Consider the following 20,032-nt stretch of genomic DNA (forward strand, 5'->3'; position numbering starts at 1 on the left):
GTAATCCCAGCACTTTGGGAGGCTGAGGCTGGTGGATCATCTGAGGTTGAGAGTTCAAGACCAGCCTGGCTAACAAGGAGAATTCCCGTCTCTATTAAAAATACAAAATTAGCCGGGCGTGGTGGCACATGCCTGTAATCCCAGCTACTTGGGAGGCTGAGGCAGGAGAATTGCTTGAACCCAGGAGGTGGAGGTTGCGGTGAGCCGAGATCGTGCCATCACACTCCAGCCTGGGCAATAAGAGTGAAACTCTGTCTGGAAAAAAAAATTTGTCTTAGCAGGCACTGTTGTGAGGAGGAAAATTCAGGCCATTGGAAATAATTTTCTTCTGCTGCTGTTTCCTTGTCTAACATTGGAAATAATCTTTTCTAACTTCCAGCCTCTCTTCCAACACTCATTTATCCACATCTGCACTTAGCTTCACTTTCTTCCTTTTGGCCCAGGGGAAGCAGTTCCTGCCTCCTGCTGAAGGGCAACTTTCTTCTGCTCTTGCCCTATCCACTTCATCTCTAGGATAATGTTCCATGGATTTCCTTCCCTCTCCTGTATCTTCAATCTCCTCTCCTTAATGCAATTTTTCTCTTCAGCACATAAACATGCTTCGTCTTTTTTTTTTTTCTTTCTTTCTTTTTGGTGCTGTGACTCTGATTCAAAGCTTCATCTAATCTTAACAAGAAAGGAAAAACCCCACACCCTAAACACCTCCCTTGGCTTTGTCCTCTCTGTCCTTCCTTCCGTTCTCAGCCAAGCTTCCAGAGAGTGGACTACACCTGATGTTTCCAAATTCTCCCTTCCCATTTACTCTGTAACTCACTGTAATCTGGTGCCTGCCCCCGCATCCCACTAAAACTGCTCCAGCAGCAAAGCAGGGCCGCCCCGTCGGCAGCCACTGCCACCTGCCTGGACACTGCTGCTGTATTTGGCTCCATGGACCATTCCTTCCTTAAACCCTCCCGCCCTGGCTTTCACGACACTATTTTTTTCTTATTCTCCATCTCCTTCCTCTTTGTCTTCCTCTTCCTTTGTCCACCCCTGAAATGTTGGTGTTGGCTCAGGATTCCATTCCCAGCTTACTGTTAATTCTACCCCCTCTGCTTGGGCAATCTCATCTATTCTTGTTTCCTATCCATACTACTCACATGTTGATGATTCCAAATATGTACCTCTCCTTCAAGTTTATGTGCCCACTCATATCTCAAAATCCAAATGTCCAAAACTCAACCATTATCATCTTTCCCCCCCACAATCTGCTCCTTGCTCCGGCTTTCCCATTGTGGTGAATGGCACCCCCGGATCCCCAAGCTAAAAATCCTGCAGTCATCCTAGAGTCCCCCTTCCTTTCACCCCTCTATCCAGTCACCAAGGCCTGCCACCTTTTCCTCCTTAATACTTCCCAAAGCTAATCTTTCCTTCTATCCTAACTGTGGTTGCCCTAATTCAAGCCCTTATCTTCACATTTGGGCTATTACAATGGCCTTCTAAGAGTTCTTCCCCCTACTAACCTTGTCCTCTTCAGGCCTTTTTTGCTGTTGTTGAGATGGAGTTTCACTCTTGTTACCCAGCCTGGAGTGCAATGGTGTGATCTCGGCTCACTGCAACCTTCACCTCCCAGGTTCAAGCTATTCTCCTGTCTCAACCTCCCAAGTAGCTGGGATTATAGGCATGCACCACCATGCCCAGCTAATTGTGTATTTTTAGTAGAGAGAGGGTTTTTCCATGTTGGTCAGGCTGGTCTCGAATTCCCGACCTCAGGTAATCCATCCTGCCTCAGCCTCCCAAAGTGCTGGGATTACATTACAGGCGTGAGCCACTGCACCCAGGCATTTTTGTTTTTTTTTTTTTTCTTTGAGACATAGTATTGCTCTTTTGCCCTGGCTGGAGTACAGGCAGGATCTTCACTCACTGCAACCTCCACCTCCAGGTTCAAGCGATTCTCCTGCTTCAGCCTCCCACGTAGCTGGGGTTACAGGTGCCTGCCACCACGCCCAGCTAATTTTTATATTTTTAGTAGAGACACGGTTTCATCATGTTGGTCAGGCTGGTCTTGAACTTCTGACCTCAGGCGATCCACCTGCCTTGGCCTCCCAAAGTGCTGGGATTACAGGCATGAGCCACCACCCCCGGCCCTTCAAGGCTTTTTCACAGAAAATCCTGAGGGCTCTTCCTAAAATGTAAATCTGATCACCTAGCTTCCCGCTTAAGCTCCTTCAAAGACTCTCTGATTTCTCTATAAGACTCTCTCCCTCCAACCATTCATTACCACATACGTAATACCTCTGTGATTTGCTTCAAGTTGTTCCAATTTGCTATTTGCTATTGGCTCCCAATAGCAACCAGTGTATATCTCAAACATAGGCTTAAGACATTTTACCCAAAATTACATGTTTATGGATCTATCACCCCCACTATGTTCCTCAAGTTCCAAATTCACATCATTTCTACTGAGCTTGAACTGGAATGTCAGGGCAGAACCTTCTGGGAGGTGGGGTATTTTGAGACATGGAGGTGGGTGGTTAAGATGGAGGTGGTGTGCTCCTTCGCATCCTTCAAACACAGGACTGGGTTTCAGAACTAACCAGGTTGGGCTGGCATCTGTAAGGCAGGTGCAAAGATGGCAAGAAAACCACACACAGTGCCTTCCAGCTCTGGGATTCCTTGATTCCAACCTACTGATTCCTTAGGTCGAATCTCTCAGAGGACTCCAAAGTCACATGAAAGAGAAGGAAAGGTCCCAGGTAGACACTGTTTCTGAGGCTCTTCCCAGACTGGAATTCAGATGGAGGAAAGGTGAGCTGCCCCTCTCTAACCAACATCCCCCTGGCTCTGGGCCAGGCCGCCACTAGACTGTCTCAGCGACACAGGGAAGGAAGCCCAGCCCCCTGACAGATCTCCGGCCCAGGGCCACACTGGCAATGCTCCTCCCAAAGGCTCAGCACTCAGCTCGCTATGATGCTGAGAGATGGTGATGAAATAGGACAAATAGTATCCCCTGCAGGACCAGGAGGGTCACCCACAAGGTGAAGTGAAGGTTCAGGGAGCAGCAGCCAGACTTGAGGGAACTCCATAGAGGGAACGGGGAACCTACCTCTACCTCCCCGCTTCCCCAATTCAGTTCTCTGTCAGGCTCTACATTAGAAATTGCTCCAGGGCCAGGCATGATAGCTCATGTCTGTAATCCCAGCACTTTGGGAAGCTGAGATGGGAGGATTGCTTGAGTCCAGGGCTCAAGACCAGCCTGGGCAACATAGTGAGACCCCATCCCTATGGGAAAAAAAATTAGCTGAGTATAGTGGCATGCATCTGTAGTCCTAGCTACTTGAAAGGGTGAAGTGGGAGAATCGCTTGAGCCTGGGAGTTTGAAGCTACAGTGAGCCATGATGGTGCCATTGCACTCCAGTCTGGGTGACAGAAACCCTGTCTCAAAAAACAAAACAAAAAAAAGTTGCTCTATTCTCTTAGTCTTCAAGGGCTACTAGGGATTCTGTATAAAAACAAATAGCCATGTAGGTCCCTTGAAAGAGGAAGGGTACACAGCGGGTACCCCACACATCCTAAATTCCATATGAATGACACCTCGACCACAGAAAACGAAAACCATGTGAATGGTGCCTCCTGGAGTTATACACCTTGGTGGTTCGGGCTGCATTCTCTCCTAATGCCCACCTCTTAGAAAACAGAGGTGCCTGTTTTACAACCTGCCTGCAATAATTGTTAACATTTCCCCACATTTGCTCTCTCTCTTGCTCTGCTTTGCCATTTGAAAGTAAGATGTCCTTTCCAAAGTGTTTGTAAGAAGCACTTTGGCCAGATGCAGTGGCTCACACCTGTAATCCCAGCACTTTGGGAGGCCAAGGCAGGCGGATCACAAGGTCAGGAGTTCAAGACTAGCCTGGCCAACATGATGAAACCCCGTCTCTACTAAAAATACAAAAATTAGCCAGGCCTGGTGGCGCATGCCTGTAATCACAGCTATATGGGAGGCTGAGGCAGAGAATTGCTTGAACCTGGGAGGCAGAGGTCGCAGTGAGCTGAGATCACGCCACTGCACTCCAGCCTGGGTGACAGAGCGAGACTCCATCTCAAAAAAAAAAAAAAAAGAAAAACTTTGCCTCTAAAAATGTCAGCCTGAATCTCTAAAAGCAAGGGCATTCTCCTATATAAACACAATGCCTTGAACATACCCACAAAACTTAACATTGACAACAATAACATTAGCTAATGTACACTCCACATTTGAGTGACTGCAATTGTCATCTGGGAAGTTTTAAAAATATACACATTTCCAGCCTCCACTCTGGAGGTTCTGACTCAGTAGGGTGGGTCCCTGGATGCTGTGTGCCTCAAAAGCCCCTACAGTGATTCGAATATGCAGCTGGGCTTGATCCTACAGGCTAGGGTTTCAGAACTCTCAGGAAGATAAGGGGACCTGAGTAAAGGAACCCCAAAAAGCACGCAGCAGTCAGCTAATGAAACGAGAGGACATGCATATGGCCAAGCAGGTCGGTGCCAGGGTCTGAGCTGTACCAGGCACCAAACTCCGTCCCACAGCTGCCCACAGATGGCTGAGAGCTGGCCAGGGAGGAAATGGGGTCAGAACAGAGTGACACAATGGTTCAGAGTCAAAGGGTGGACAGAAAGAAGAGGGCACTCCCTTCAGTGGAGCTGGCTCTGTTTAGTCCCTGTGCCAGCGTGGGAGGAGCCCCAGGGGCCACCACTGGAGCCAGTGGGTAGTGAGGCTTCCTGCTGTCTTGCTGGAAGGCACCCTAACAGAATTGTCCTGCTTGGGACTGGGAGAATCTGGAGTGGTCTGGGTCATCTCTTCCCCATACCCTGAGCCACAGATTGGATCCCAATGGATGTTGAGTGCCAGCTACTTGCCAGGCCAGGCACACACATATCTAAAGACTTAGAAGTATCCAGATAAGTAGCCAGGCGAGGTGGCTCCCATCAGTAATCCCAGCACTTTGGGAGGATGAGGTGGGCGGATCACAAGATCAGGAGCTCAAGACCAGCCTAGCCAACATGGTGAAGCTCCATCTCTACTAAAAATACAAAAATTAGCTGCGTGTGGTGGCACGCACCTGTAATCCCAGCTACTCAGGAGGCTGAGGCAGGAGAATCACTTGAACGCAGAAGGCGGAATTTGTAGTTAGCCGAGATCATGCCACTGCACTTCAGCCTGAGCAACAAAGTGAGACTCCACCTCAAAAAAAAAAAAAAGAAGTATTCAGATGACTGTGGCACAATTATTCCAGGGAGCTTACAATCTAGCAAAGATGGCAGACACATACATAAAGAATTCAGTCCCCTCTTGGGGCATAAAGCAGGAAGCGGAAAGGTACTGCATGTCTTAGACCATCTTCAGTGGGCGGGGAAAATGGAGAGCTCCAAAGCAAGGCGGTGAAGAATAGACAAGGTCTCAAGCTCCCAGTCTTGGGCATCCTGATTTTCAATAGTTTTTACTAAGGGAAGAGACTCAGCTCTACAACTGCCCCAGGAAGGGATCCTCAGCCTCTCCCCTAAGGACAGGCAGGATCAGGAGGTCAGAGGCCGTAAGGACTTAACTCCTTTGGGGTCCAGATTTTTCTATTCAGAGAGGACCTCCACCTCTGTCCAGCACCCACACTCACCCATACCCCCAATCCCACTGGCTTTGCAGCCAGGGACCCTGTCCCACATCTCACTCCACACACCTGTTGCCAGCTCCACCTGCCCCTCCCACAGCCTGGCTCTAACAGGGAACATCAACACACTCGCCCAGGAATCCGATTCCTCCAGCAGGAAGGTGTATTAAGGTCAAGCAGGCCAGCTCCCAGCCTCCAACGGATGTGCATCTGATCCCGGCTTCCTTATGGAAAACCCACAGGTTGTATACAGCTCTATAAGCTTATCTGACGGCAGGTCTATTACGGAATCACATGCACCAACAAGGTCTTTCTCTTCTCTAGCATGCAAGCCCTCTGGTTGCCTCTCATTTAGTTCCAAATGTGAGAAGACAGAAAATAACAGCTTGTGTTTTTATTTTTGTTTTTGTTTTGAGGCAGAGTTTCCCTCTTGTTGCTCAGGCTGCAATGCAATGGTGCGATCTCGGCTCACTGCAACCTCCACCTCCTGAGTTCAAGCAATTCTCCTGCCTCAGCCTCCCAAGTAGCTGGGATTACAGACATGTGCCACCACGCCCAGCTAATTTTCTATTTTTAGTAGAGACAGGGTTTCTCCATGTTGGTCAGGTTGGTCTCGAACTGCCGACCTCAGGTAATCCTCCTGCCTCGGCCTCCAAAAGTGTTGGGATTACAGGCATGAGCCACCACACCTGGCCAATAGCTTGCGTTTTCTTCCCACTCATACATCCTCTCTCTAGTGTCCTCTTAGCTAAACGAAAGCAGCCCCATATGATCTGGCATTTCCTACCAGGACTTATTGTCCATCCTTCTACTCTCTGGGCACACCATACCCCGGACTCGCCGTTGATTTGAAGCCAAAGTGCACACAAGAGTTTAGTGAAAGTCTTTTGGAGTCCTAGACAAGCTGAGGGCCAGGAGCTTGGAGCCTGTAGGACACAGCTACATAAAGTCAGGACTCCGTGCACTGCTGACTCCAATTCAGAGACCCCAGTTCCAGCTCAGAAACCATTTGGTCTCATGCACACACACATGGAATCCTTGCAGATCATAGCTCCTGCCACATACCCTGTTGATTCTGGGCTTTCAGTATGAGGAGAGACCAGGATGGAAGAGGTGAGGCAGCTTATGGCTCCTCTAAAAACTTTCCTTCCTCTAGAGCTGGCAATTTTGATTGCAAGGCCAGGGACCAGAAGCTGGCAATCAACTGAATGGAAAGTTTGGCAAAGAAGAAAGAAAGTCTTGGCAGCATGTGTATTTCTAACCCAGGAATCATCCCAGGAACCAGAGCAGCCACCTCTCCTCTGTCTGGCTCCTACTTCCTGCTTCCTCCTCCCACTCTTCCCTCACCCAAGAACGAGTCCTTCTCATGCAGTTCACCCCAGGTTCCCTCTAAGGGCATGGTAGTTATAAGGGACTCCTCTAGCTTTCTTGGCCTTCCAGAGAAAGGCAGGGGGACAGGGAAGGTCCCAGGATGACCTCCCCTGACCAACCTTAGTCTCCAGCCCATCCTGTGTCAGAGAAACCACCACAGCATTTCCAAACAGCAACACCTAGGAAACCCTAAATGCTCTGAAGATCCTGTACATGCTGTGAAGTACAAGAGCAGCTCCCCTGAAAGAGGACACAGAAAATGGGTGGAGTCGGAGGCGAAGACACAGTAGCTCTCTTTAGGCCTGGCCTCCCCCATCTACCATCCTTCTCAGCTTTGCCTCAACATAGCATTTGCTTCCTGTAAACTGAGGTCTCCCGCAAGGCCCAGATTGTCACCACTGTCACCTCCAGCCGCAGTTCAGCCTTCTTAGCTCATGTGCTTGGGAACCCAGTTCTGTAGGACTCATTCCTGTGTGGGTGGGGAGAACTCCCTGGAGGATCCCAGCCTGTTCAGTAGAGTCCATAAAGCAGGTCCCAGCTGTTCCCATCCAGCCAGGGCTCCAAAGTGAGGGAACAACACACCAAGGCTCGGCTCTGCCTGGAGGGCTCACCAGAGAGAGGAGAGACAGGCCGTGGCAGAGAGGCTGCCTCCTCAGGTCCTCTGCACCAGTCTCGACGGGGCTGGGCTAACCCATCTGGGTCTGCACGGAGCTAGGAGGCAGTGCTGAGGCGTGCTTCAAATGAAGTGCCCATGGCAAGGGGATGAGGCACTGGACTGACCAGAGGGCTATGAATAATGCCAGTGAGACCATCCTCCAGAAGGAAGACATCCTTGCTGGGGGCTGACACTTCCTTTTTGAGCGAATGTCTCCAATTCATTCAATTATAATAATTCTTAGGGTGCTTTCTGGTAGCACCTTTCTCAGACGTCTGAAAGGTTCTCTCTTGTCTGTGACAGGGTCCTCCTTTCTGTCCCAGATGAGAGGGAGGACCACTAAGGCTGAGTGGCTTTGTACTGTCTCCCACTAGAGCTGCTGCAGAGTCGGGAAAAGGTCATAGACCCGATGTAGGGAGGCTGGCGTGGTGGGAACACTCAAAAACACTCTTGGCCCCAGCCCTGTGCTCTCCCCTACAAGTATACACTCAGCATAGATGTGCCGGAGCCCCGGTACGCAGAAGGATCACACACATAACAGTGGAGGAGGCAGGGCCAGCAGCCCCCAGGTGGTGGTGCTGTCTGTGGGGAGGATGGGGGTGACTGTAAGCCTGGGTGCAGGAGCCAATGGGCAGGGTCAGGCTGTGTGGGTGGTAGGCTGCTGGCAGCTGACAGCCACCTGCTCAGCGCTGAGGAAGGCCAAAGGAAGTCAAGCAGAAAAAGACAGAGCCAGCCATCCGTGGGAACCAGCTAAGACACCGAGCAGCCCCCGTGCCATGCTTCTTTCCTCCCTCGGGATAGGAAGGCTCTCTACCATGTGCCCACAGCCCAGCCCACTGTCCTGTGCCACTATGCTGTTCCTAAAGCAGCAAGCTGGACTCACAGTTTAATGATAAAGCAGATAACTTCAGTTAATGCTAACTCCTCAAACATCAAGACAATCCCTAACAGAGTACAGTCACTTTTGGAGACCTGAAACCATAGGGATCACACAAACTGCGTGTAACCCCCAATCCCCCACACTTTTCCCCTGCATCCCCCACACACATCTACGCCTCCCCCTACATACAGACCACACACCTCCCACGCTTATTCCATCCCCCCACACCCTCCCCATACACACCCTACTGCCCTCACATACACCCTCCTGCTCACTCACTCCCATACCAGCTCTCCCAGAAGCAAGGAAGCTGGCCTAGACCCCGTGAAGTCACATTCTTTTTTTTTCTTTTTTTTTTTTTGTTTTTGAGATGGAGTCTCCCTCTGTCACCCAGGCTGGAGTGTAGTGGTGTGATCTCGGCTCACTGCAACCTCCGCTTCCTGGGTTCAAGCAATTCTCCTGCCTCAGTCTCCTGAATAGCTGGGATTCCAGGCACCCGCCACCACATCCAGCTAATATTTTTTGTATTTCTAGTACAGACGGGGTTTTACTACGTTAGCCAGGATGGTCTCGATCTCCTGACCTTGTGATCCGCCCGCCTCAGCCTCCCAAAGGCCAATTACAGGTGTGAGCCGCTGCACCCGGCCGAGGTCACATTCTTTGTGTCACTGACAAAGAAGTCTGAGAAAAAAGGTTAAACCCAGAAAAGAAAGACAAACAGGCCCTCTCAGCCCCAGGGGGCAGCTCCAGCCCTTCCCCAAGCAGGCTCTTCCTTCTCTGCATTCCAGCATGCTGGGGGCACCCAGGCAAACAGCATGTCATGGAAAGAGTCTCAGACAGAAAAGCCTCACAAGGACCCTTTCCCAAATGCCCCCACGCCTTCTGGCAGGCGCCCAGGGTGGCCAGTTGTTCCCTAAATCAGGAAGCTGTAGAGAAGCCCTGGGGTCCCCACAGACCAAGGTAGGAAAGGGACACCAGCTTTCAAGCAGTTCCCATCTTTCAATCCAGAGAAAAGCAGGAAAATGAAACACCCTAAACATCTGATACTCATTTACACAGGGGTGAGAGGCCAAGGTGTTAGTCCCTCCCAGGGGCATTTGCATTTAAAAAGCAGAGTCAGAGGAGGGGAGTGCCCAACCCAAAAGGCCCTGGAAATGGTAAGATTTCTATTTTCACAGGGAGGAATGAGCCGTGAAAAGCTAGACGGGGTGCTCTCTAGTGTTAGTCCTCATGGCTCCATAGCCTCCCCTAGCCTCAGCCCCTGAGCCTAGGAACCTCTTGCCCCTCTCTAGAGTACTGTCCCCACAATGCTGCCCACCAGACAGCCTGCCCCTTTAAGGCACTGACCCCTCCAACCCCTGGGCCTTGGCTATTCTTAGCCAAGGTTGATCCAGGTGGCCACAGTCCTCTGTCTATAGCCATGTGGTTCCCAAGTTGGGAGCCTCCATTCTTCCTGGTACCAGGCCAGAAGGATATACTGCTCCAGGGTCAGTCAAGGACACTGAACCCAGCAGGGAAACCAAGGATTCTTTCTACTTTACCCAGGTCAAAGGAGAAATCCTGTTCAGGGTGCAAGGCCTTAAGAGAGAACTGAAGACCGGGTGCGATGGCTCATGCCTGTAATCCCAGCACTTTGGGAGGCCAAGGCAGGCAGATTACTTGAGGTCAGGGGTTCAAGACCAGCATGGGCAACATGGTGAAACCCCATCTCTACCAAAAATACAAAAATTAGCTGGGCATGGTGGCGGGCACCTGTAATCCCAGCTACTAGGGAGGCTGAGGCAGGAGAATCACTTGAACCTGGGAAGCAGAGGTTGCAATGAGCCAAGATCGCACCACTGCACTGACTGTGTCTCACAAAAAAAAAAAAAAGAACTGAGAAACAAGATACTCTCCAAGATAGCCTGTGGCTCCCCAGAATCCTCAAACCACAGGAAGGATACCTAGATGGGGGGACTGGGAAGAAGGCAGAAGGCAGTGGTCCTGATGGTACCAGACCACAGGGTATCCCGGCAGGATTGCCCATGTCAGTCTGGTCACCCCAGACATGTTGCAGCAGTAGGTCTCAGTTTCCCCTCTGCCCTGCTCACCTGCACGTACAGCCTGGTATGGACTCCCCATCGTACCTGACTCTTAGGTACTTATTTCCCATTCATGCCTGACTCTTAGGGCCTCAAAGCCATGGCTACCACTGAGGGTGCCTTTCCTTTCCTCTTGCTTTCTCTCTCTCATTTCCATCTGAATTCAAGATCCTCAGAAAGGCCAGGCACAGTGGCTCAAACCTATAACCCCAGCATTTTGGGAGGCCGAAGTAGGATAATCGCTTGAGCCCAGAAGTTTGAGGCCAGCCTGGGAAACATAGTGAGACTCCACTGCTACAAAAAATACAAAAATTAGCTGGGTGTGGTGGCACGTCCCTGTAGTCCCAGCTACTTGGGAGGCTGAGATAGGAGGATCAACTGAGCCATGATTGAGCCACTGCACTCCAGCCTGGGTGATAGAGGGAGACCCTGGCTCAAAAGAAAACAAAAAAAGAGCTTCAGAAGCCTTCCCTGGTTAAGCCTTCCTATATCTCCTAATTTCTCAGGGTCTCCTTAATACTCTGATGCTCTATATGTCACACTGATAAAAATGGTGGCCCTGTCACCTGGGGAACAAGAGCAACACTTTTGCCTTTCATGGTTTTGACCATTTTTGCATCTCTGTGCATGAAACTGTCATGAAGATTTTGAAACAAGAAAGTGACTTTAGCAAGGGGGAGGGGTATAGAGCAAAGAGTCATGTCAATTAGTTGCCATGTTGCTTTGTACATGCCCTGATGCCTTTCTCTGATTTCTTATCCCCCAATTTGCACAGGAAGGTCCCAAGGGAGACAGAGATGGCCTTAAGGCAGAATCTAAGTCTACACTAAGCAAAGGGGACACTCAGCAGAGGCACACTACAGCACACTCACATTCCACCAGCCCCTTGCCCATGTGACCCTCACCTAGGGTCCCCCAGGACAGCAGCAGTCAGAGGCCATTCTCAGCAGTGATTCACAGACTGTTTCAGCTGGATGAGCGGCCAGGGTGTGACTGTTTGTACAAACATCCTTTGCCAACAGTCCACAGGAACCATGTTGAAATACCTTCCCGGTGTATGTGCCTTTACAAGGTCTGTGAAACTAGTACAGCCCACTGACACAACAGGAGTGAGGGTATTACACTTTGTGCTGGTGAAAGGGAAAGAGAAGGGAGGCAGAGAAGTGGGGAGACAGAAGGGAAATTACATGAACATGAGCATCACAGAAATAGAAGGAAGGAAACAGACCTTTCTTCCGCCTCTGGTATTTTATACCAGGTATTGTCTTATTTAGTCCTCATAACAATCCTTAAATGTGGATGTTATTATCCTTCTTTTATGGAAGAGGAAAGTAGAAAACAGTAAAGGGATGGAATAATTGGCCCAAAGATCACACAATTTGTAAACAATAGAATCAAGAGTTAAACTGAAACGTGTGCGTGCCCAAACTTCATAGTCTTTTTCCCATTCTGTTGTGGAAACCCAGGCTCATCACATGTGAGTAAGTGTTTAAGCTGATATCAGTGATTATTCTGGAACACCACCACGCTCTCCCCCCAACATTCCAGAACATTTCACTCTCCCAGGCCACTCAAAAAAATAAAAATAAAAATAAATAAACAAGCAAACAAACACCCCCCACAGTTTGGTAGACAAGAGAACCAATGAGCAGGGGGGATTGTGTGAAGTCATACAGCTTGTCAGTGATAGAGGTGAGACAAGAAGAAGGAGTCCAGGTCAAAACACTCCCTCTCCAGTGCTCTTTCCAGACAGAGTTTGGCTCTTGTTTCCCAGGCTGAAATGCAATGGCCTGATCTCAGCTCACCAAAACCTCCACCTCCTGGGTTCACGCGATTCTCCTGCCTCAGCCTCCCAAGTAGCTGGGATTACAGGCATGCACCACCACTCCTGGCTAATCTTGTATTTTTAGTAGAGATGGATTTTCCCCATGTTGGTCAGGCTGTCTCAAACTCCTGACCTCAGCCTCAACCTCCCAAAGTGCTGGGATTACAGGCGTGAGCCTTTTTTTTTAATTTTAAGAGACAAGGTCTCACTGGGTCATTTAGGTTGGAGTGAAGTGGTGTGATCTGTCGCATAGTGATCATGGCTTACGGCAGCCTCGACCTTCCAGTCTCAAGCAGTCCTCCCACCCCATTTTCACAAGTGGCTGGGATTACAGGGGTAAGCCACTGCACCCAGCTATCTCTCCCCCTGATTTTTTTTTTTTTTTTTTTTTGAGATGATGTCTTGGGCTGGAGTGCGTGATCTCGGCTCACTGCAACCCCTGCCTCCTGGGTTCACACAATTCTCCTCTGGAGTAGCTGGGATTACAGGCGCACACCACCACACTCGGCCAATTTTTTGTATTGTTAGTAGAGATGGAGTTTCACTATGTTGGCCAGACTGGTCTCGAACTCCTGACCTCGTGATCTGCCCACCTCGGCCTCCTGAAGTGCTGGGATTATAGGCATGAGCCAACCGCCCAGCCCTCTCCCATCCTTCAGGAAAGGAAATCCCCAGCCTTCCTGTTCTAATCTCTCTTAGATTGGTCCATTCCTTTCCAAGCTCTGATGACTTTCACTAAGTGAAATAACCTATGCAAAGCATATATTGGGCACCAGAAAAAACTGTTATTCGTTTCTTCTACCCGAATGTTTATTCTCTTACCTGAAAAATTATTTTATTGGGCACCAAAAAAAATTACTATTCATTTATCTCACTTGAAAGATTGAGACAGACCACTAACTAGTCTGTCACCTTGCTGACCCCCTAAAGTATCTGCTCTCCACTGCCAGGATAATCTTCCTACGGGGCAGCTCTAATCGTGTCATTCTTCCTTTTATTTTGAGACAGGGTCTGATCTGTCACCCAGACTGGAGTGCAGCAGCAGGATCTTGGCTCACTGCAACTTCTGCCTCCCAGGCCCAAGCAATCCTCCCACCCTAGCTTCCTGAGTAGCTGGGACTACAGACGCAGGCATCACCAGACCTGGCCAATTTTTTGTATTTTTGGTAGATAGGGTTTCACCATGTTGCCTAGACTGATCTCGAACTCAAGTAATCTACCCGCCCGGCCTCCCAAAGTGCTGGGATTACAGTGTGAGCCACTGCACCCAGCAGTGCCCGCTCTTATACTAGAGCCATCACACATTCCTCACGAATAAAAGTGACTTTGCTTTCTTTTTTTTTTTGGCTGAGTGCTTCTAGGTAGATATCTTTTTTTTTTTTTTTGAGATGGAGTTTCGCTCGTTACCCAAGCTGGAGTGCAATGGCGCGATCTCGGCTCATCGCAACCTCCGCCTCCTGGGTTCAAGCAATTCTCCTGCCTCAGCCTCCCAAGTAGCTGGGACTACAGGCTCACGCCACCATGCCCAGCTAATTTTTGTATCTTCAATAGAGACGGGGTTTCACCATGTTGACCAGGATGGCCTCGATCTCTCGACCTTGTGATCCACCCGTCTCGGCCTCCCAAAGTGCTGGGATTATAGGCGTGAGCCACCGTACCCAATCGACTTTGCTTTCTTTTGAACATTTTTATAATTTTTAATGTGCTCTACTGCATTTATGTGCATTCTGTTTTGGATTATCCCTACTAGTGATTAGAATAAAAAGAACAGCTTTTATTTGTGCAGCTATATATAGCTACAAAGCACTTTTATAGACATTAGCCCACTAATCTTAAGAATAAAGATGGCTGGGTGTGGTGGCTCACACCTGTAATCCCAGAAATTTGAGAGGCTGAGGCGGTGGGGTCACCTGAGTTGGGAGTTCAAGACCAGCCTGTCCAACGTGGTGAAACCCTGTCTCTACAAAAATATAAAAAGTAGCCGGGCATGACAGCAGGTGCCTATAATCCCAGCTACTCTGGAGGCTGAGGTAGGAGAATTGCTTAATCCCAGGAGGCGAGGTTGCAGTAAGCTGAGATCATGCCCTTGCACTCCAGCCAGGGTGACTGAGCGCCGAATAAAGAATAAAGATAACCTCTTATTTGTTTATTAACATAGTTACCGATGCATCTTTTTTTTTGTTTTTTTTTGTATTTGAGACAGAGTCTCACTCTGTCACCAGGTGTCAGGCTGGAGTGCAGTGGCACGATCTCGGCTCACTGCAACCTCCGCCTCCCAGGTTCAGGCAATTCTCCTGCCTCAGCCTCCTGAGTAGCTGGGACTACAGGTGCGTGCCACCAGGCCCAGCTAATTTTTAGTGTTTTTAGTAGAGACAGGGTTTTACCATGTTGGTCAGGATGGTCTCGATCTCTTGACCTTGTGATCTGCCCACCTCGGCCTCCCAAAGTGCTGGGATTACAGGTGTGAGCCACCGTGCCCAGCCTACCAATACATCTTTTAAGGAACATCCTTCATACTTTTTTTGTTTGGTTTGTTTGTGGTTTTTTTTGAGACTGAGTTTCACTCGTTACCCAGGTGGGAGTGCAATGGTGCCATCTCGGCTCACCGCAACCTCCGCCTCCTGGGTTCAATCAATTCTCCTGCCTCAGCCTCCTGAGTAGTTGGGACTACAGGCGTGCGCCACCATGCCCAGACAATTTTTGTATTTTTAGTAGAGACGGGGTTTTACCATGTTGACCAGGATGGTCTCGATCTCTTGACCTCGTGATCCACCTGCCTCGGCCTCCCAAAGTGCTGAGATTATTAGCGTGAGCCACCGCACCCAGCCTTGGTTTGTTTTTTTTTTTTTTTTTTTGAGACGGAGTTTCGCTCTTGTTACCCAGGCTGGAGTGCAATGGCGCGATCTCGGCTCACCACAACCTCCGCCTCCCGGGTTCAAGCAATTCTCCTGCCCCAGCCTCCTGAGTCGCTGGGATTACAGGCACGCGCCACCATGCCCAGCTAATTTTTTGTATTTTTTTTAGTAGAGATGGGGTTTCACCATGTTGACCAGGATGGTCTCGATCTCTTGACCTCGTGATCCACCCGCCTCGGCCTCCCACAGTGCTGGGATTACAGGGTTTGTTTGTTTTTGAAATGGAGTCTTGCTCTGTTGCCCAGGCTGAAGTGCAGTGGCATGATCTCTGCTTACTGCAACTTCCACCTCCCATATTCAAGCAATTCTCCTGCCTCAGCTTCCAGAATAGCTGGGATTATAGGCACCTGCTGTCATGCCTGGCTACTTTTTATATTTTGTGAAGACGGGGTTTCACCCTGGTCTTGAACTCCTGACCTCAGGTGATCTGCCCTTCTTGGCCTCCCAAAGTGTTGTAATTACAGGCATGAGCAACTGCACCTGACCTCTTTGTTTATTTTTTAAAGAGACAGGGTCTGTCTCTGTTGCCCAGGCTGGAATGCAGTGGCATGATCATAGCTCACGGTAACCTCAAACTCCCCGGGTCAAGCAATCCTCCCACCCCAGCCTCTCAAGTAGCTAGGAGTACAGGTGCATACCACCATGCCCAGCTAATTTTTAAACTTTTTGTACAGATAAAGCCTGGTTCCACTGCCCAAGCTCAACACTATTACTTTTATCGTTTCAACTTGTATCTACAAACACCTCATTGCATACAAAACATTCTTTTCCACTAAGCCTTTAAACTGTATGGATTACCTCTTTATTTATCTTTGTCTCCTCCAGGATGGTTAGCACGATGTTTTACACAAAGTACATTCTCGGTACAGAACTGCTAATACCATGTTCTCAGGGTGGTCTGACCAACCCAGAGGAGAAAACTTAACAGCTCCTTGTCATAGGACCAGAGGTTCAGAGGCTGTTTGATGAAGGCAAAATTATAACGTATTTTTCCAGACAATCACCCCATAGCATTTATCAGATTCTTAAGAGTTTAGAGATCTCCAAAACAATAAACACTGCAGTTCAAGTTTCTATAATCTCTAGGAAATGCTGCCTAAGACTGTACATATTAACTCTTAGGGTGCCCTATCACAATCGATTCACATTAAGCTTATAAAATTACCCTACTCCATGAAGAAACTCATCCATTTACCTGCATTTGTGGGGGTGGGTACAACATGGTTCCCTCAAGGTCAGGGACCGCACTCAATTCAAGGTTGTATTCTTAGAGTTTAGCACAAACCTGCTATTGAGAGATAATTACAAGAACCATGAGCTGCTGAGTCACCCTTTACATGCATCAGACAGTGCTCTAAGCAGTTCATTAATTAACTCATTTCATTTTACAACAAAATTTTCTGGTATTATTTCCCCCATCTTACATATAAGGAAACTGATGCACAGATAAATTAAATAACTTATTTTTAGTAGAGATGGGGTTTCACCATATTGACCAGTATCGTCTCGATCTCTTGACCTCGTGATCCACCCGCCTCGGCCTCCCAAAATGAGTTCCTTTTTAACAGGATCTGATTAACTTAAACCTTTGTGATTGTATGCTCTTCCAGAAATGACTTTAAGAACCCCTTCTGTCATTATTGGCTCCTGGGGAAGCTCCACCTCATTCAGGACTCAAGCTTCATAAACATTTTTTTTCTCACAGGCCCCTTCAGCATAGCACAGAAGGAACACAGTTTCTAGAAGTTCCTTGACCTAAACTCAAACTTTGTCTCCTCTCAAATTAGTTGTATAAGCTTTTTTTTTTTTGGATCACAAACGCTGTATTTAAAGGTCCATCTAGGCCGGGCCCGGTGGCTCACGCCTGTAATCCCAGCACTTTGGGAGGCCAAGGCGGGTGGATCACAAGGTCAAGAGATCGAGACCACCCTGGTCAACATGGTGAAATCCCGTCTCTACTAAAAATACAAAAAATCAGCTGGGCATGGTGGCGCGTGCCTGTAATCCCAGCTACTCAGGAGGCTGAGGCAGGAGAATTGCCTGAACCCAGGAGGCAGAGGTTGCGGTGAGCCGAGATCGCGCCATTGCACTCCAGCCTGGGAAACGAGCGAAACTCCGTCTCAAAAAAAAAAAAAAAAAAAAAAAAGGTCCATCTCAATTTACTGTGGCGGCACAAAATAAAGGAGCAGGTCGTGACACACCATTTCCATCTCAAGTGGTCGAATCCAACATCCAAGGCCCAGTGAGCAGCCAAGCTCAGCACAACCTCCCATCCTCTCGCTCTGACTCCAACAGGGTGAGCACGTCGCCCTCGCGCACGGGGCCTTTTACATTGCGGATGATGGTGCAGCTTGTGTTGTCCCTAAATTCCATGCGCACCTGCATGCACTGTCCCTGAGAGCTGGTCCTGCCCAGGACCTTGGTGACCCTGGCCAGCTCGATAGGCTGCACATGGCTGGTATCCATCATGGCGGCTCAGGGGCGGTCTGGCGGACTTTTCTAAAAATTTTTTTAGAGCCAGGGTCTCACTCTGTCACTCAGGCTAGAGTGACACATGGGTGTAATCAGAGTGGTGCAATTATACCTCACTGCAGCCTCAAACTCCTGGGCTCAAAAGATCCTCCCACTTCAGCCTCCTGAGTAGCTGAGACCACAAGTATGCACCATCTAGCCCTGCTAACATTTTTTATTTTTATTTTTAGTAGAAACGAGGTCTTGCTATGTTGCCCAGGCTGGTCTCGAACTCCTCGGCTCAAGTGATCCTCCCACGTCAGTCTCCCAAGTGCTGAGATTACAGCATAAGCCACCATTCCTGCACCCAATCTTTTTTTTTTTGTTCTGGATCCTGGGAGATTTTTTTTTTTGAGACAAACTTTCGCTCTTGTTGTTCAGGCTGGAGTGCAATGGCGCAATTTCAGCTCACCCCAACCTCTGCCTCCCCATTCAAGCGATTCTCCTGCCTCAGCACCCCAGCACCCACCCCACCCCCCCAGTAGCTGGGATTACAGGCACGCACCATCATGCCTGGCTAATTTTTGTATTTTCTTTTAAGAGACGGGGTTTCTCCATATTGGCCAAGCTGGTGTTGAACTCCCGATCTCAGGTGATCCACCCGCTTCAGCCTCCCAAAGTGCTGGGATTACAGGCGTGAGCCACCGCACCCAGCCCCCAGTTTTTTAATTTAAAAAAAAAAAAAAAAGTCTCCTTAAAGTCTAGAGTGAAAATCTAATATCTCTGGCTATAATGTTCTTCTCCCAGGATCCCAGAACAACCCGTTTGCAAACCATCTCCCTTTTCTTGGTCAGAATTAAATCCACTCTGCTGGTGCTCACAGTCACATCAATTTCTTTCACTCTGGAAGACACATAGCATGGCGAGTCAGGAATGAGAGAAACTATCTGCTTTCAGAAAAAGAAGGTTCTTGGGAAATGTCAACCATTGAAGGACTCCATCATTACTACTACCTGGGCGTTGGTTAGTTTATTAGCTGAGACAAAAAGAACTCATACTTGATTATTCCACCTGGCAACGCAAACTGTAGTATTTCCTCAAAATGGAATCTCTTTGGCCCTCTACTCTTCTTCCCTCATCCTTATAACTTCTGGTGTGCTGCAAAGGATGCCATCTAGTATGAGAGAGAGAAAGACTTGGCTGGAGAGAAGGCTTCCACTCAAGCTTCTTCCTGGTGAGCTTGGCTTGAGGAATGAGCCACGTGTGTGTGAAGCAACTCTCTACACTAGGCACCCACCTCGGTGGTGGAACAGTGGCAGGAGTGATGCCATCAAGATGGAAGAATAACAGTTTCCAAAGAGGCAAACCATCTTTGGCTTCTCTGACATACTATGAAGCCTCTGCTAGGGGAGACTTCCTACAGAGAGTTCTCGGGAAGAGAAAGGAGTTAAATGCTAAGGCTTCCTTCAGCCACAGGACTTACCTCTGCTTCAGGACTACACAGAATCTCTCTCTACTTCCTTCTCTGTGCCCTGAGGGTCTCTGCTCCCCAAAGCACAAATGTCTTCTGATTCCTTAGTCTTCTTAACCAGGGTGATGATTTGGGATGAGTGAATTCCATCCCAATGTCCTGAGGGAAGTACATTTCCCAAAAACAAAGCTGCTAACTGGGCTGACACAAGACTCCCAAGTGCTGCCGTATATGTGCACTTGGCTCTTGTAAATAAAAAATAAATTTAAAAATAATAAAAATTTAAAAGTGCTGCAGGATAGGTCCTTTCAAGGGTCATGTTGTGATCTGCTGGGTAAGCGTTCAGTTCCAGCATTGCTACTAACTGCATGACCTTGAGAAAGTCACTTTTTCTCAGGGAAGTGATGGCCCAGGTCCTTTCCAGTTTTAATACTCTATGTGATCATACAAAATGCAAGAGCAGCTGGGACAGGTGGCTGATGCCTGTAATCCCAACACTTTGGTAGGCCAAGGTAGGAGATCACTTGAGACCAGAAGTTCAAGACCAGTGTAAGTAACACAGTGAAATCCCATCTCAAGATAAAAAGAAAAAAATGCAAGAATAGTCCCTCAAGTTTCCTTTTATAAAACAGAGGCAAAACTAAGCAGATATGAAAATACCAAAACAAGAAATCTGCCTTAATTTCTCCAGGATCCTCCATGCCCCAAATCTTTTTTTTTCTTTTCTTTTCTTTTTTTTTTTTTTTTTTTTTTTTTTTT

At 48.5% G+C, this 20,032-nt stretch overlaps 1 protein-coding gene and 1 long non-coding RNA gene across 4 annotated transcripts in view; one reads left to right on the top strand and one right to left on the bottom strand.

The window, feature by feature from the left end:
- PIK3C2B (phosphatidylinositol-4-phosphate 3-kinase catalytic subunit type 2 beta) overlaps positions 1 to 20,032 on the bottom strand; it is a 78,753-nt gene that overhangs the window by 53,742 nt on the left and 4,979 nt on the right. The window contains exon 1 of one of the 3 annotated variants that reach the window (XM_032288885.1): positions 11,517 to 12,405. The exons of the other annotated variants lie outside the window; for them this stretch is intronic. The gene's annotated coding sequence lies outside the window, so the exon portion shown is untranslated. Of the gene's footprint in view, positions 1 to 11,516; positions 12,406 to 20,032 lie in introns of those variants that run through there. 3 annotated transcript variants of the gene reach the window in all.
- On the top strand, positions 17,015 to 17,865 carry LOC116558759. The gene is made up of 2 exons (XR_004272151.1): positions 17,015 to 17,184; positions 17,499 to 17,865. It is a non-coding gene; the product is annotated as an uncharacterized LOC116558759 (long non-coding RNA).

Source organism: Sapajus apella, unplaced genomic scaffold (assembly GCF_009761245.1).
Source record: "Sapajus apella isolate SASKATOON/1434 unplaced genomic scaffold, GSC_monkey_1.0 scaffold22, whole genome shotgun sequence".
NCBI classification, from domain to species: domain Eukaryota; kingdom Metazoa; phylum Chordata; class Mammalia; order Primates; family Cebidae; genus Sapajus; species Sapajus apella.